General features: G+C 45.8%; 1 long non-coding RNA gene across 1 annotated transcript; it reads right to left on the reverse strand.

Moving 5' to 3' along the window:
- Positions 1–1682: 1682 nt before the first annotated feature.
- On the reverse strand, positions 1683–11090 carry LOC139837595 (uncharacterized). The gene is made up of 4 exons (XR_011754141.1): positions 10820–11090; positions 10634–10730; positions 10392–10468; positions 1683–1998 (listed from the first exon to the last, which is right to left on the reverse strand). It is a non-coding gene; the product is annotated as an uncharacterized lncRNA (long non-coding RNA).
- Between the last annotated feature and the right edge of the window lie 6464 nt (positions 11091–17554).

A 17554-nucleotide genomic window follows, 5' to 3' on the forward strand; every position in this document is an offset into this window, starting at 1 on the left:
TTCCTAGCTCGCATAGACGTCGCCAACTCCTTCTTCATCTGTCATGTTCCACCAAGTCTGGCCAAGTAAATAGCCAGGAACAAAGCCGTGAGTACATTTGGAATTGTAGTCGTAAACCATCAAGAAAGGTACTTTGCAAGAGTGCAAGATAACAAGTGCTAATCTACGATGACAAGAGGGAAGAGCTAATTTCACTAGTGGAACTAGCAGGGGGAAGAGAATCAGTTTCTCTTGTGGATATAGCATGTGGAAGAGACATAGTTTGTCTCATGGATATAGCATGCACAAGAGCGTCAGTTTCTCTTGTGGATATAGCATACCGCCATCTCAATTGATGGGGATGCTTAGGAAGTTCTATGACATATCTATATCTTTATTGGAGTCGAGGTAGCATAAGTCCATCTCAGTTGATGGAAATGCTAGAGGGTTCCTATGACATACCTATATCTTTATTGAAGAAGATACTTCAAAAGATACTTATGACATCTCTATATCTTTGTTAAAGAAGAGTTCCTCTTCAAGAAACATTTAGGAAAGAGTTCCCCACTTAGTCTCATTAACTTCACGACCATCTCCATATGGTCAACACACGCCCTTTTTCCGCACCTCATCGGTGCACCCCAACACAAGACTTTCTTTGCAAAACATTTGCTCAAAACAAAACACAAGCCCCGGTTAAGTATGGCCATATCAACTTGTCCATGACCGCGGACGCGGCTATTCGAATAGATTTGACTCTGCAGAGTTTGCGCACTTTCCCCACAAGAACTGATAAATCCGCCGGGATCATCCCCGGATCGTCATACAAAAGTATGCGAGTCTCGAATAATCAGTCATAGTCTTTCGCCCGTTTCCCTTGGCACAAGTCCTTCCCTGCGGGCTTACCCCTTCCCGGCACCCCGGCAGCATACCTCCTTTTGAGCGTATCTCCGGCGCCATGACAGAAGACCCTCAGTAATCGTCTGGCTATCAGTTAAGACAGTGTATTGCATCCTCCAGAGCGCAACCCGGCATCGGAGGTCATCGTGACCCTCCCTAGAAAGTTGTGAAGGGTGCTTATGCCAATTTCAACAGACTACGGACTAAGCCCGTGCCCACTTTGGATAATGTGGTTGCGCGAATAAAAGTTGGGACGGCGAACACTTATACGCAGTGCTTCTTTTTAGAAACTTTTCCTTTTTCCCACAACACCACGGTTGCTCAACCAACCTCCATACACCACTTTCCAAACATCTTTATCAAGATCCTTTACTTTCATAAACCATACACTTGGGTTAACTCACCCAAGGTTTTCATAAACATTTACAACAAGGTAAACCTTGAGGGGTTCCCAACCTATAGTTTCATGAGAAGGAACTAATACACAACATGGCCGAGATGAGGATCATCACGCCATGAGGAGTAGGTGTGAGTGGCTCAAATGGAATTATACTTTCTTAAGGTAAGCATGTATGAAGACAACATAGGGTGGGTCAAACTTTCAGATTTGTGGTACTACGATACAACTTGGATGGTGAAAGTTCACTACCCAACCAACATTCACAAGGGTACACGGCATACTTCTCTCAAGTTGAGAATTACACCAAGGTTCATGACTTTGATACCTCTAGACATCATCAAAGTGGGGGTGTGGTGTAAAACTCTATTTTGGAATAGGACATGCTCATGTTGAGCACTCGAGTAGACCCAAGGGAGTAGCACGGCCGTGATACCATGCATCCCTCCGACATGTGAACAAAGGTGAAAGACCACCTCAAGGAAATACTCCAATTACAACCATACATAGACCAACATAGAGAGAACAACACATAAAGGGATAAGATGCTTAGGTGCATCAACAATTGACATCCAACACCACATCATTCAGAGTTCAAAGATGGCTTGCCTTGGCTTATTTGTCCCTGTACTTCTTCAACTCCATCAATATAAGAATCCCAACAACATGAATAAAATCCTCGTCCGATTCCACTTCTTCTTCTTCTCCGGAATTGTTCGCATCTATCGCCGGAAAATATAAAAGGAACACAATCAATCACATTGCATCAACAAGACAACATTCAACAATCAACAACTAACCATGCAGCCAAGGTATAACATACTAAGGACCCATAGATACCACAAAACAACTTTAAAAGTTTTAATTTAGAAAACCCCATTTATTTACCTAGTAAAGGTATGAGTGCATCACAACTTAGCAATTGCCTCTCTCGGTTATCACCATGGTATAAACCAAATATACCCTGGTAGATAACATCATAAAGATGACAAGTGCATTAGTTTGGCATCAAAAACATTCACATTATCTGATGAGGTCTAAGACCCCGTGTGTGGCCCGATCTTGCGGTTGACCCGAAATCCAAAGGAGGGAGAGAGGGAGAACGCGAAGAACACAATGAACACGAAGAACACGATGAACTCACGCACGCACACCAACCCGATACAATCGATACTTACCCCGTGGCTCGATGGACCACGCCAATAGAATCAACCCGGAAGAGACACGCGGTAGAATTCCGAGCGGAGAGATTGGTGAGGGAGATGAATCTAGGAGTGGGAGAGAGAGTGGGTAACACTAGAATCTCACACACCAAATCCAATCATCCAACATGGGTTGCCTTGATACAAAGGGGATGAAACCCTAGGGAGACAAAGCTCATCTTCATGTTTAAGCTATCATCTTGTCTAAGGGGTAAAGGAGGGGTCCTAGGTGCTTATATAGAGGTACAAGCCAGCTTGGGCTGAAAAGGTACGCAAATGGATAAGTTAAGGCAGTTTGGTGGGTCATTCCCGTCAGATCCGGTTTGGGTCCGGTCTGACCGGGCCTATGACCGGGCTGTCCGGTCATGGGTCCGGTCGACCGGGCGCAAACCGGGAATCTGCGAAGATTCCGGTTTCCTTCCGGTACGATGGAGCTGCGCCCGGTTGGGCGCCCGGTTGACCGGGCCTGGGACCGGGTCGTCCGGTCGTGGGGCCGGTCTGACCGGGTCCTGGACCAGGTCGGCTGGGCCTCTTCCTCCCGCCTCTTCTTCCTCTTCCTTCTTTCTTCTTCTTGTTCCTTCTTCCTTGCACCATGATGAATGGCTCCTCTTTCCTTCCCTCGCTTCCTTGCACCATGGGTGTTCCTCCTCTCCGGTCCTCGATGACTCTTGTACCTAATGACATATAACATGTCGACATGAGGTAGCATTCCATTCAAGGTATCTACGAGGTCGAGTATCGAGAGGAAGGAGTTCACCTTGTCGCGAGTAGCGTGGGTTAGGGTTGAAGGTCCACTTGGGGGACTCTTTGGCCATGGTGTAGCGTCGACGATAGGCGGGGTTGCACTTGATGGTCTTGGTGTAGCGACGTCGGTGACCGGGGCTACATCATCTCCCCCCCCTTGGGGAAGAGTCGTCCTCGACTCTTGTTCCTCCTCATCGAAGAGGTAGTCCAAGACGGTTGTCCCATGTAGAGTTGGGTAGTCGCGGTCGAAGAAGAGCTTGGAGAAAAACCACTTGCGAAGGGAAAGCTCCAAGAGGCATTTGGCAAAAATGGGAACCAAAAGAGTGTGGGTGTATCCAACATGTGGAAGGGCAAAAATTTGTGCATGTAAGAGTTGTATGGTGTCAAAAATGTGTGGTGTAGCGTTGTCCCAAACAAGTGGAACAAACAAAAGGCAAGTGTCGGCGGCAAAATTTGGGGCAAAATTGTGATGTGCAATGGCAAAGCGGTGGAAACTTCTAGCTTGGGAAAGTATGGTTGGCGTGAGCCTGGTATGGGTATCCTCAAGTGTCAAAGAATCCAATGCAAATGCCAAAGATGAAATGAAAAATCCAAAGAAGGGCAACTTTTTGTGTGACATGTGGCACAAGATGCATAAGGTATCTCTCACATGTATGACATGGTCCTTGAGAATCTCGGAGTGTATGATGAAAGCATCAAGACATACAACAACCCTTGTGCCAACAAGATGTGTCAAGATATGTTGCATAAGAAGCAAAATAGGAGACGAGGCATTGGTCCAAACCGGAAGCTCGACAAGACAAGCCGGAAACACACGAGGGAGAAGGCGTTTGGGAACATACCCTTTGGCGTGAATCCCATGGGTTGGATCATGTATCTCGTCCGTGTTGGGGTAGCTCTCAATTGCGCGTTTCGTGAGCTCATGCTCCGTAGCGGTGGAAGTTGTCATTCGGGTACCTATACACACAAAAGAGAAAACAAAGAGCGTGTGTGCATGGTAAAGGAACACATCATCCATCATGATGTTCCATGACTTGTGCACATCACCATTAGTGTCAAGCAAGATAGTATGAAATGCATGGCGATGGTGCATATGGCAAGAAGGTGCATTCATGGCATGTGGTAACTCGTGATCATCAAAAAGTGAGAAGGCTATGGGGGCCATCTCGTTGACAATGAAATAAGCATTCTTGCATACCAAGCATAAGAAAGAGCAATTGTTCGCAATCTTGGATGCAAGGATCATGGAATAGTGTAAACATGTGGGGCAAAGCATGCGGAAGCTAATGTCATCCTTGTCATTATCATTGCAAGCAATACATGGTAAAGAGCAAGTGGTCGACATATTGCAAGCAATGGTGGAAAAATTGAAGCTCTCATAGCATGGCATGGTCATGGTATCACACTCAATCAATTCCACATGATCAACCATGTTATCAAGCAAAGCATCACATGGGAATATGAAAGTAGCATGTGACGTAGCAAATGTGTCATCAAGATCATGCATGCGTTCATAAGTCATCATGTCCACTAGTGGGCTCATGGCATCACCAACACCTTTGTCGTTACCTTTGTAGTCCGACTCATTTGAAGTAGGTGTGGTGGAAGTAGGAGGATCCATGTGGTCGACATGTCCATCTTGGAGCAAGCATGGTGAGATATCTTCATCGTCATGCACCATGTACATCGTCTCCATGATCGGGAACTCGTCCTCCTCGGAACCTAATGCAACATAAGAAGACACCAAAGAGGGAGAGGTTAATGTGTTAGCAAAATCGATGTCCTCCATGGACCTATCATCTACCTCTCGCAACTCACTCGGTGTATCACTCATGTCCTCCAATTGGAAGCACTCAAACTCACATGTGGAGTGGTAGTCACTCAACTCACTATCACTCTCGCTCAAGTGGGCTAGGTGGCTCTCATGCTCACATGGGCTTGGTACCAACTCATCAATCAAGCATATGGGAGTAGGCTCGACTTTCTCATCTCCATGCGCCTCCTTGGTTGAAGGGAGATTCCCATGCTCAACCATCTCAACTCCATGCGCCTCCATAGGTGAAGGGAGAATCCCATACTCACCATGCTCAACTCCATGCGCCTCCATAGGTGAAGGGAAGATCCCATGCTCACCATGCTCAACTCCATCTCCTCCCAAGTCATCCTCCATCGGTGGCGCCGTAGTGTCGTGGAGAGCTATGCTCGGATCCACATCATCCTTGTGTTGGCCTTGTCGATCTTCATCTTGAAGTGTTGGCGTCGAAGGCTTCTTGGTGGTTTGAGCTTGGAGCTTGTCGAAGAAGAGTGTCTTGGCGCTTGGCTTTGTGCATTGCCATGCCTCATGACCCTTGGCCTTGCACACCTCACATAGGAGATTGGGACATTCCCGTGGAGGGTGGCCTTGTTGCTTGCACTTGTAGCATCGGAGTCCATAGGCACGTGACGAGGTAGAGGCCATTGTGGTGGTGGCACTAGAGGTGGAAGTCGCCGTATGAGGAAGGTATGCGCGATGTGCACTTGCCATCCTTGGAGTGGTAGACACCGTAAGATGGTGTATGTCGTCTTCATGTCGAGGATCTCGTCTTCGTGCATCATCACCATGGCTTGAGTGGTGTCGTCGAAGATCCGTGGAAGATGTTGGTCGATGACGCTCATGGGGTGGCTTGTGTCGTCGATGATCACGTGGTGAACTATGTCGATGGGATCCATGAGACGATGGTGGTTGGCGGGCTTTACGATCATGTGATGGTGTGTGTCGATGACGATCCTCGACATGCCTAGATGATGGCTCATGCGGCGTGGCATGTCGCTTGTGGCGCCTTGTGGAGCTTGGAGAAGAGTGTCGATGACGATCATGTTGGGGACGCTCTTGGTGCTCCATATGATGTACTTGAAGTCGACGATCTTGTGCATAAGCACGCTCATGGTGGCGCCTTGTGGAGCTCGAAGAAGTGTGTCGATGACGATCATGATGAGGACGCTCTTGACGATCCATATGATGGTGCCCTCGTGGAAGTCCTCCATCTTCATATGTAGCTCCAATGGCCAAGTGGTGGTACTTGGGAGCATCGTCGTTGCTCCTTGTGGAGACTAGGTGAGGTTCCGCCATGGTGTCGATGTCGTAGGCGTGGCGTTGCTCCACCAAGTCGTCGATGTCGTACTCGTGGTGTTGCTCCGCCATGTCGTCGAGGTCGTAGTCGTGGCGTTGCTCCACCATGTCGTCCATGAGTGGTGAGCTAGTGTCGATGTAGAGCTCGTCGATGTCGTCCTCGAGGTGGTGCTCCACCATGTCGTCCATGTCGTCCTCGAGGTGGTGCTCCACCATGTCGTCCATGTCGTCCTCGAGGTGGTGCTCCACCATGTCGTCCATGTCGTGCTCGAGGTGGTGCTCCACCATGTCGTCCATGCATGAGGAGCCATTGTCGATGTAGAGCTCCTCGATGTTGGTCATGTCGGTGATGCTTGGGGAGCCATGGTCGTTGTCGAGCTCCTCGATGTCGGACATGCCGATGATGCTTGTGGAGCTAGAGTCGGTGTCGAGCTCCACATGTTCCTCCACATCCGCGGTGCTTGAGGAGGTGTCCTCCTCGAAGTACTCCATGTACTCCTCCGTATCCTCATCTTCGCTATCCATGTTAGCACGATGGTATATATATGGTGTATGTTAGTGGAAGAACACTACCTCGCAATCTTACCGTGGTATGATAAGATCGGGGCGATCCAACAAGCCGAGGTCAAAGTCAATTGTATCGGGCACTCACACAAAAGCACACGCAAAAGCTAGCAAATATGGTGTTAGGTGAGTGTGGTGGAAAGCCAAAAGACGAAATCTGAAATCAAGTATGTTGTCAAGAGTGGGTGAAATCCAAAAATTCAAATGTCAAAGCGATGATCACTATAAACACGGAAAAGATGTGGAACACACACACGAGATAAACGGGGTTAGTGCGACCAAGGAATGAGCGGAAAAGTGTAAGAAGCCCTTGAGCAAGGGTGCTCGGTGTCACACTAACACAAGAAGAGATCAAAGCTTCGGTTGCAAAGGAAGAGACAACAAGATTCACACGTGGCCTCTCTTCTCTTATCTCTCTTTTGCTTAAAAGCTTATGACTCTTTTGTGTATGGTGGCACTTGACACTCTTTTGTATCTTTGGTGGCACTTGGACACTTTGTATGTATGGGCGTATGGATGTATGGGTGTATGGATGTATGGTGCTACTCGCACTCTTTTTGTGTTTTTGGGGCTTTTTCACGCACTATGTTAGCGTTAGCCTCGCTCTTGCTATCTTGCCACACGAGTGTTTGCTTGGGTGCCTTACTCAACGCGACACACACACCTCACAATGCGGGGCCACGTGCAATGTCTCGCAACACTAGGTAAGCAATGCTCGATGGGATAGATCGCAAAAGAAGAGGGGTTACAAGGTGGGGTGCAAGTTATACCTAGATGTTAGGCGGTGATGAACACACAACTTGCGATGAAGGTGGTGGTGTCAAGAGTACGGTTGCAAGTCCGGGGTGCCGAGGATGTGGTCGCTTGCTTCGAGCTGCGGGTTAGTTTCACAAACAAGGCACTCAAACCGGAACAAGCAAACACAAGTTAGCGGAAGAAAACGGTCAAAGTAGCTTGGCGGTGGTGGCGGTGGTATGCCGGTGGTGGTGGTGTCGATGCCCTTGCGGTTGCGGCGGAGGTTATGGAGCCGCGGTGATGTTTCCGGTGGTTTGGGGAGGGTGGCGGTGCTTGCAAAGCGGCGGAGAGGGTGGCGGTGGTTGGCGGAGGTGGTGGTGGAGGTGGCGCCCGGTTGGCGCCTCGGCTGACCAGGCCCTGGACCGGCCTGTCCTGGCCATGACCCGATTGACCGGTTCTGGCCCGGTTGGCGCCCGGTTGGCGCCCGGTTTGCGCCCGGTTGGCGCCCGGTCTAGCGCCCGGTTGACCGGCCCTGGTGCCAGGCTGTCCGGTCACTGGCCCGGTTGGCGCCCGGTCGACCGGATTTCGCGGGGCACAGTTTTTCTCTCTCCTGTTCTTGAGCGAAATCAAGCCAAATCGACCAAAACGAAGGGAAATGATGGAATTGGGGGCTAAAAGTTGGGGAGATAGTAGATCAAGCACTCCAACACCAAATCCATGGACCAAAACCACTCAAAACGCAACCAAATCGCAGATCGGTCAAGAGGCAAATTAGGGCTATTTTTTGGGGATTTTTTGGGAAAAAATTTTAGAGACGAAATTGGATGGGTGGGGGGTCAAATCCGCGGAAACCAAAGGCTGCTGATACCATATGATGAGGTCTAAGACCCCGTGTGTGGCCCGATCTTGCGGTTGACCCGAAATCCAAAGGAGGGAGAGAGGGAGAACGCGAAGAACACGATGAACACGAAGAACACGATGAACTCACGCACGCACACCAACCCGATACAATCGATACTTACCCCGTGGCTCGATGGACCACGCCAATAGAATCAACCCGGAAGAGACACGCGGTAGAATTCCGAGCGGAGAGATTGGTGAGGGAGATGAATCTAGGAGTGGGAGAGAGAGTGGGTAACACTAGAATCTCACACACCAAATCCAATCATCCAACATGGGTTGCCTTGATACAAAGGGGATGAAACCCTAGGGAGACAAAGCTCATCTTCATGTTTAAGCTATCATCTTGTCTAAGGGGTAAAGGAGGGGTCCTAGGTGCTTATATAGAGGTACAAGCCAGCTTGGGCTGAAAAGGTACGCAAATGGATAAGTTAAGGCAGTTTGGTGGGTCATTCCCGTCAGATCCGGTTTGGGTCCGGTCTGACCGGGCCTATGACCGGGCTGTCCGGTCATGGGTCCGGTCGACCGGGCGCAAACCGGGAATCTGCGAAGATTCCGGTTTCCTTCCGGTACGATGGAGCTGCGCCCGGTTGGGCGCCCGGTTGACCGGGCCTGGGACCGGGTCGTCCGGTCGTGGGGCCGGTCTGACCGGGTCCTGGACCAGGTCGGCTGGGCCTCTTCCTCCCGCCTCTTCTTCCTCTTCCTTCTTTCTTCTTCTTGTTCCTTCTTCCTTGCACCATGATGAATGGCTCCTCTTTCCTTCCCTCGCTTCCTTGCACCATGGGTGTTCCTCCTCTCCGGTCCTCGATGACTCTTGTACCTAATGACATATAACATGTCGACATGAGGTAGCATTCCATTCAAGGTATCTACGAGGTCGAGTATCGAGAGGAAGGAGTTCACCTTGTCGCGAGTAGCGTGGGTTAGGGTTGAAGGTCCACTTGGGGGACTCTTTGGCCATGGTGTAGCGTCGACGATAGGCGGGGTTGCACTTGATGGTCTTGGTGTAGCGACGTCGGTGACCGGGGCTACATCATTATCATTTGAAACATTTTTGGAAAAGCGGGCAATCATTCTCCCTATTTTATAAAGCTTACATAACACTACACAAGAATAGGAAGCAAAGGATATGCCTCACCATTTGAAAACTTAAGCAAAACAAAAGAGCTAAAGTTGAATTGCAGAGGTTTTGTTTTGCAAGCATAAAACAAAGGTTGCCCATCTCCACTAAAAAGAGTTGGTCAAGGGTTTTAAATAAACCGAAAAGTTTTGCTTCAACAATGCATGTCACACATAAACATTACTAACAGCAACAAATATGTATGAACAGAGACTAATAATATTTTTCCTAGATAGCCAGTACTAATACAAGACTAACCCAATTGGAATCACCCAAAAATATTAAACCTACGATTTTAGGAATTTCTTTGAATCTGACTGTACAGAAAACAAGATCTGTAAGCCATAAATCGTAGAAAACTCCTAAAAATATGAGGCCACTGGCATTTGAAAGGTAATTAAACAGAGATGCATACACAATTGGATTTGGATTCAAATTGTTTCTGAAACTCTCACAAATAGATTGACAAGTTTACTGCATGTCTGTACCATTTGCTTTAACTATGGAGTTCCAGAAAAGATAAAGGTTTGAAACTTGTTTGAGATGATTAGGAAAACATTCAGTAATCCTACAGAATTGGAATCACTCAATTAGGTTCAAAAATGGATTTTTGGTGATTTAAAAGCTAACAGCCATGTCTGCAGAACACACAGAAAAAGTTTAATTCACCAAAAATCGAACATAAATCATAAAAATATGTGGTCAGCTGCATATAAAAGGTATTGAATAGGTGGTTCTTACCCAATTGGTTTCATGCAAAAATTCGTTTCCAAGCTCCTGGTTTAATTCGACAAAGTCAGATCTGACCAGATCTTGCTCTGTGAACCATTTCAATTTCAGGAGGTCATTTGAAGTGAAACCAACGCCCAAATGGAGGTACTAAAGAGGGCTTTCACCCACAGTTGAGTTTGCTCAAAAAGGTTTTCTAAAACGGGATAAATCTAACAAACAGTGATTATGCATGTTTAAAGAACTTTATTTACCATGCAAAATCCGTAACGAATTTGAGGATGAGACCAACGCGAAATTGTAGATCTTTTTAATACCTATCTGTGGAACTTTGAATCACTCGATTTGGATCTGCACAGGAGATTTGGTGGATTTTACAAGTTCGTACCAGAATCTGAAACAGCAAGATAGCAGAAATTACTGCAAGGTTTTGGACGAACTTTGCTCAAGAACTTCAGATCTGAGGATAGCTCAACCTTCTCCATGCTTGGACCAACATGCACCTGCATCAAGATCCAATCTAGTAAGAGGAGAAAGGAGAAAGATAGCTGGATTCATCAAAGGTTAGGGGAGAAGAGAGTGAGAGGGAAGCTCTCATGGTGAGGGGAATCTTGAGGGAGGAGGAGAGCTGCGGTTTGGTGTGCTCCCATGGCCATGGCCGGCCATGGAGCCTTGGGGGAGCTTCAGCTCGTGGGAAAGAGGTAGGAGAGGAGTGTGGGGGGGGGGGGGTGGAGGAAGGAGTGGAGAGTCAAAAATGAGAGCCAAAGGTGGAGGGGTAGCCGGCCAAGGCCTTTTTATAGAGGGAGAGGGAGTTGGCTGCCTCTTCCTTGATTGGCCAAGGTGGGTGGCTGGCTTGTGAGGGAAGAATTTGACCCAAACTGAAATTATTAGTGGTATTGGGAAGGGACAAAGGAGAAGAGGCTTCCCAAGGTGGAATAACTATGTGAGGGAGAGAGAGATGGAGAAACATGATGCTTGTGTGCCATGCATGGCATGGCCGGCCAAGATTGTGGCCATGCACAAGTGATCATCAAGAGAGTATTGCCACACATGTATGCCACCCAAGGTTGAGTGTCTCACATTTTACAAAAATGGTGGCCTAAAGAGATATAGAATTTTAGGTAAAGGGATAACAATGCACAAGGGTGCTAAAGTAGATGGTGGTGGCATTCTATCCTGATAAAAGATGTGTCTAAGATATGATGGTGGTGATGGTGATTTAGACAATGGTAGATCAAGGCTATGAGAGATGGTGAGTGAAGTAACCATATACTCACAAGGATGAATATGGTGACATAAATCATCAATTCCTAAGGTCAATGTGATAATGGAAAAGAATAGAGGATTGAGATGGGTAGGATGAAATATAACTTGTTCTCCAATGAGAGGTCAATTTGGAGGGATTTTAATTACTCCCTGAGTCCAGGGTTTAGTTGAAAGGATGAGGGAGTCCATTTGGAAGTATCAAATGGTCATCCATTTGATCACGAATTGGAGGATGGGGGGGGTACAATGTGGTAGATTAGAGAGGTGCATAAGATGTGCAAGAATTGCCATTTGAAATAGAATTCATTTGAAAAGTATTTGAATCACCTCAACTGTCTAGGGACAATTGGTAATGAACTCAAGTGGAATGAATTTTGAAAGTGTTGAGATAAAACTAGTTGGAACATAGGGGTTCAAAATATTCTACTTACTTTCTCTAGTAAAGTAGAGTTTTTCTCCAATGTAAAAATAAGCAAGAGGGAAAACAAGAAATGGTACAAGTACCATAAGCAAGCCTTTTGTTAAAAATAAGGCAAGATAGAATTTAATGTGTTAGAAATCAGTACTAGGTAGAAATGGGATGATAAAACAAAACCCATTTCAGTTCCTTGTTTTCCTTGAAGAAATATCTTGAAAAGCTTTAGTAAAACTAGAAGTAGTTTTGTGATCAAAACTAGAGAAGGAAAATCAATAGGATTTTTGAGAGAGAAACTAATTTAGGGAGAAGTGTTCTCAAGGGTAGATGATGGCTACAATGTACCCACCATTCCCACTCTTGGTTTTGTGAAGATTAAACTTGAATAAAAACAAGAGGTAAAATTTGAAGGGAGTGATCTAGTGTTGAATCATTGAATAGGGTACAAGATCAAGTTGAATATATGAGCTGCAAGGATTGACTGAGACATGCAAGACGTGGAGGTTGAAGAGGGTGTTGCATAGATGGGATCCATGCACTGAGATCACCAATAATCAGTTGTGGTGGCTTAGAGATCAATTGCCAAAGTCTGGACATTTTAAGCCTGTCAACACAGATGGTCGACATGGCCTCAAAACCAACAAGGATGAGTGGGTATAAGAGAGGGATGTAGCTAGGGGTAGATGATCCCAAGTTTTGAATTAAGTATGATTGAGCTATGTTGCACCACAAGGAGAAAAATCAAGGTGGCACACTCAGGTTGCCATCAGGAGAAGAGTTTGATGTAATAAGAAGGAAAACAATTCTTCCTAAGTCACACATGTGTTTTTATTAGGTGAGTTGCTTGTTTTACCACTAGAGGTGTTGTTCTAAGAGGTGGCTCAAGACAAAACTCAACCAGAAATCAAGACAACACATCTACCAACAGATCAAGGCAATTCATCATAACAAACAGATCAAGGCAATTCATCTAATTAGTCTTTATAAAAAGTTTTTGTTCCCCCTAATTTTTGCAATAAGGACAACTAATCAAGGTTGCAAAAGTTGGGGTGTTACAGATCTTCCACCCTTAAAATAATCTCGTCCCGAGATTACTGAGCGCAGAACTAGAGGGGTTGTAAAACTTAACGAAAGTTAGACTCCATTCTTCTGTAGATGCACCATTGTAGAGAAGGTCGTTGCTTCATCTTCTAGCAGACATGATGGATTCCTGCCGATGGCGAGCTTCATGAAGAGGTTGACTACTCCATGTAGATGTTAGACCTGTAGCTTCTTAATGAACCTAGCGGGGTTCATGATTGTGGGAGAGTTAGTGCACCCAATGGTGCTTGAGCAGGGTTGAAAACTTTTTAGAGTTAGCTTAAATTTAGTGGAAGACGAAGTCTTCCACCCTTAAAATTGTTCATCGGGGAGGGGGCGTTAAAAATTGTAAGCTTCGGCCACGGGTCTTGTCGGGCGCTTTTGGGAGAAGTCATTGATCTCTCGTCTTGAGTCGAACATCTTCCGAGGGCGTTGTGTAGTCCACGGCTTCGAGGGGAGCTAGTGCAATCCCATGTTTCCAACGTTGTTTTAGAAAGATTTAAAATTTGAGGGTTAGATCCAACTTTTAGTGTCCTGTTGGGGCTTCTGAAGAAGTCGTCGATCTTCCTTGTTCAGTTGAAGAATCTTCGGGGCGATGTGCAGACCACATCTTCAAGAGGCACTCACGTGTTAACTAAACCATATGGGATGCGTGGTGAGTTAGTAAGTTGATGAAACACCTAGTTGGTATCCATATGAAACAACAACAGAGGTCGTCGAAGACAATCATCAGCTAGCGGGTCGGTGCTGACTTATACCAGTTGGTGAGCGGGTAAGTTGCACCTAGTCTTGAGTTCTTGAGGTATCTTCAGGAGCTTCACTTGAGGAGGACCAGATGAACCATGTGATGTAGCTTGTCTTTGACGCTAATGTTCTCTCATCTAGTTAGACGGTGTGTTAGGGGGGGTTCCAAAAATATATCCTCGAGGTTAGCGCGATTATATACCAAGGTTAGACCAAGTTAGTAAGTCTTCTGGTAGAGGTGCAGTCACTCTTGAAGGTAGGGGCTTCTGCTTTCTTGATGAAGTGGAGATGCTTCAACGGATCTTGAAGGTATTGGCTTTTGCTTTGTTGGTGTAGTAGAGATGCTTCAGATGACCTTGAAAGTAGTCGGCATAGATAGGGGTCTGAGTTAGTTTCCCTGATGGTTGAAAAACAACTGCTAACGTGTTTAGAGTTAGAGTCTTTCGTTAATCTACCCAACTAACTAGCAGTTAGCAATACATCGGCGAGGCAAACTTTAATCCTATCATAGCATGTGACACCCATACAACCATAACCAGGGACAAAATACCACTAACATAGGCTACTGGTATTTTTCCTAGATACACAGTAACAAAACAAGATCAACACAATTGGAATCATTCAAAAATATTTATTTTTCAATTTTTGAGACTCAAAATACTAACCAGAAACAGTGATCAAGTTTTATTTATTGAAAATCGCACAAAAATCCTAAAAATACAAGGTCAGTGGCATCTGAAAGATAATTTCATACTGGTTCTAGTGCAATTGGAATCACATCAATCGGAGCTACCAAACTATTTTTATTAACAAAACAGTACACTGGCAGATTTCCGTTTTTAATTTCTGTTTTTCAAATTTCAAACAATTAAAAAGGGCGGGAACGGCTAAATAGCAAGACATACATGCACACAACAAACAGATACAAACACTCAAGGCAGCACACTAGGGAACTACAAGCAATCATCAAACCAGACATGGTACTCTAAGTACCCAGAAATTCCTAATGCGCGGGCTTATCTCAATCAAAGCGATTGAGTTTGTCCTATCCATCCTATTGGTTTGGGGCTGGTCACATATGTCGACATCTTCATATTGTCAGCATCAGCTTCAACTTGGATCCTTGTAGCAGTTGGTAGTGAAGGGGCCGGGTGTTGAGTCATTGATGTTGAGGCGGAGGAGAAAACCGTGTAGAACTTCTTATCTCGACATCCCGGAAACATGAGGTCTTTGAAGAGGTAGCTGTTGAGGTGCTCCCGAAGTCGATATCTTCTCGTGGCTGGCCTAAAAATTACTAGTCAAGAAACTGAGGACTTGATCCCAGACGACTGCAAAAAGGTGCAAGTCCACGGAGGAACAAGGTCAGATCTTTGATAGACTTTGGTGATAACCAAAGACATGTTCTTATTATTCTTTTATCTGCACACTAAGTCGGCCTCCAATCTTCAATAGTTGTTGTTGGAGATATGTGAGACTTCATAAAAAGTTGATCCATCTTCGATTTCGAGTCTCCGGGTCTGAGTTGGGGACATCGTCCAATATGTAGGTTTGAACTGGATGAGACAATAGAGTAAGGATTTTCAAACCTTTTTATAAAGCGGAGAGGTAAGAATTTAGAAGCTTTGAATAAATAAGAGGAGTAGAAGCTATACTTCCGACTAAAGAAAGAATTTGTTTCGTAAGTAGTTTTTCCCAAGTACTTGTTTCCTAACTAACGTCCATGCTAACTAAGGTCTCCTACAGTCAGGATAGCTCTGATACCAGCTCTGTGGGGACCCCGGACTAGCTGTCCGAAATTCCCTGTTATGTATACAGTTCACGATCCCATGATCAGTGCGCCGTGAACACATAACCGAACTGATATCAAATTACACAGTCCATTACAAAGCGGAATAAGAAAATTACAACATGGTCACATGACCAGTACTTACATAATAGCCTCGAAGGGCCTAACTAAAACATCAGAGTAGCATCATCACTTCAGCAGCGCAGTACCCAAGTCATCTGCCATAACCCTACAGGCAACTGACTGGGAAGATGTTCCTAGCTCGCATAGACGTCGCCAACTCCTTCTTCATCTGTCATGTTCCTCCAAGTCTGGCCAAGTAAATAGCCAGGGACAAAGCCGTGAGTACATTTGGAATTGTACTCGCAAACCATCAAGAAAGGTACTTTGCAAGAGTGCAAGATAACAAGTGCTAATCTACGATGACAAGAGGGAAGAGCTAATTTCACTAGTGGAACTAGCAGGGGGGAAGAGAATCAGTTTCTCTTGTGGATATAGCATGTGGAAGAGACATAGTTTGTCTCGTGGATATAGCATGCACAAGAGCGTCAGTTTCTCTTGTGGATATAGCATACCGCCATCTCAATTGATGGGGACGCTTAGGAAGTTCTATGACATATCTATATCTTTATTGGAGATGAGGTAGCATAAGTCCATCTCAGTTGATGGAAATGCTAGAGGGTTCCTATGACATACCTATATCTTTATTGAAGAAGATACTTCAAAAGATACTTATGACATCTCTATATCTTTGTTAAAGAAGAGTTCCTCTTCAAGAAACATTTAGGAAAGAGTTCCCCACTTAGTCTCATTAACTTCACGACCATCTCCATATGGTCAACACACGCCCTTTTTCCGCACCTCATCGGTGCACCCCAAAACAACACTTTCTTTGCAAAACATTTGCCCAAAACAAAACACAATCCCCGGTTAAGTATGGCCATATCAACTTGTCCATGACCGCGGACGCGGCTATTCGAATAGATTTGACTCTGCAGAGTTTGCGCACTTTCCCCACAAGAACTGATAAATCCGTCGGGATCATCCCCGGATCGTCATACGAAAGTATGCGAGTCTCGAATAATCAGTCATAATCTTTCGCCCGTTTCCCTTGGCACAAGTCCTTTCCTGCGGGCTTACCCCTTCCCGGCACCCCGGCAGCATACCTCCTTTTGAGCGTATCTCCGGCGCCATGACAGAAGACCCTTAGTAATCGTTCGGCTATCAGTTAAGACAGTGTATTACCTCCTCCAGAGCGCAACCCCGCGTCGGAGGTCATCGTGACCCTCCCTAGAAAGTTGTGAAGGGTGCTTATGCCAATTTCGACAGACTACAGACTAAGCCCGTGCCCACTTTGGATAATGTGGTTGCGCGAATAAAAGTTGGGACGGCGAACACTTATACGCAGTGCTCCTTTTTAGAAACTTTTTCCTTTTTCCCACAACACCACGGTTGCTCAACCAACCTCCATACACCACTTTCCCAAACATCTTTATCAAGATCCTTTGCTTTCATAAACCATACACTTGGGTTAACTCACCCAAGGTTTTCATAAACATTTACAACAAGGTAAACCTTGAGGGGTTCCCAACCTATAGTTTCATGAGAAGGAACTAATACACAACATGGCCGAGATGAGGATCATCACGCCATGAGGAGTAGGTGACTTTCAGATTTGTGGTACTACGATACAACTTGGATGGTGAAAGTTCACTACCCAACCAACATTCACAAGGGTACACGGCATACTTCTCTCAAGTTGAGAATTACACCAAGGTTCATGACTTTGATACCTCTAGACATCATCAAAGTGGGGTGTGGTGTAAAACTCTATTTTGTAATAGGACATGCTCATGTTGAGCACTCGAGTAGACCCAAGGGAGT

This window comes from Lolium perenne, chromosome 3 (assembly GCF_019359855.2).
Source record: "Lolium perenne isolate Kyuss_39 chromosome 3, Kyuss_2.0, whole genome shotgun sequence".
Taxonomy (NCBI): domain Eukaryota; kingdom Viridiplantae; phylum Streptophyta; class Magnoliopsida; order Poales; family Poaceae; genus Lolium; species Lolium perenne.